Genomic DNA, 1,207 nt, shown 5'->3' with positions numbered 1-1,207 from the left:
TGCTAACACGTTCCGTATCAGGTGGTGGTGCAGTTAGCTGTGGCGTGGTGACAAAACTTTTCCACATCTCTGCCATGCTAACCCTGCCCTCAGAGGAGCTGGCCGTGACATAGCTGCGTTGGCGACCTCTTGCTCCTCCTCTGCCTTCGCCTTGGGCTTCCACTGGTTCCCCTGTGACATTTGGGAATGCTCTCAGTAGCGCGTCTACCAACGTGCGCTTGTACTCGCGCATCTTCCTATCACGCTCCAGTGTAGGAAGTAAGGTGGGCACATTGTCTTTGTATCGGGGATCCAGCAGGGTGGCAACCCAGTAGTCCGCACACGTTAAAATGTGGGCAACTCTGCTGTCGTTGCGCAGGCACTGCAGCATGTAGTCGCTCATGTGTGCCAGGCTGCCCAGAGGTAAGGACAAGCTGTCCTCTGTGGGAGGCGTATCGTCATCGTCCTGTGTTTCCCCCCAGCCACGCACCAGTGATGGGCCCGAGCTGCTTTGGGTGCCACCCCGCCTCCTCCTCATCCTCGTCCTCCTCGTCCTCCAGTAGTGGGCCCTGTCTGGCCACATTTGTACCTGGCCTCTGGTGTTGCAAAAAACCTCCCTCTGAGTCACTTCGAAGAGACTGGCCTGAAAGTGCTAAAAATGACCCCTCTTCCTCCTCTTCCTCCTGGGCCACCTCCTCTTCCATCATCGCCCTAAGTGTTTTCTCAAGGAGACATAGAAGTGGTATTGTAACGCTGATAATGGCGTCATCGCCACTGGCCATGTTGGTGGAGTACTCGAAACAGCGCAACAGGGCACACAGGTCTCGCATGGAGGCCCAGTCATTGGTGGTGAAGTGGTGCTGTTCCGCAGTGCGACTGACCCGTGCGTGCTGCAGCTGAAACTCCACTATGGCCTGCTGCTGATCGCACAGTCTGTCCAGCATGTGCAAGGTAGAGTTCCACCTGGTGGGCACATCGCATATGAGGCGGTGAGCGGGAAGGCCGAAGTTACGCTGTAGCGCAGACAGGCATGCAGCAGCAGGGTGTGAACGCCGGAAGCGCGAACAGACGGCCCACACTTTATGCAGCAGCTCTGACATGTCGGGGTAGTTGCGAATGAACTTCTGCACCACCAAATTCAGCACATGTGCCAGGCAAGGGATGTGCGTCAAACCGGCTAGTCCCAGAGCTGCAACGAGATTTCGCCCATTATCGCACACCACCAGGC

The sequence above is a fragment of the Bufo bufo genome, chromosome 8 (genome assembly GCF_905171765.1).
Source record: "Bufo bufo chromosome 8, aBufBuf1.1, whole genome shotgun sequence".
Classification (NCBI taxonomy): Eukaryota; Metazoa; Chordata; class Amphibia; order Anura; family Bufonidae; genus Bufo; species Bufo bufo.
The sequence above is the reverse complement of the archived record's forward strand: the minus strand, read 5'-3'. Positions refer to the sequence as shown.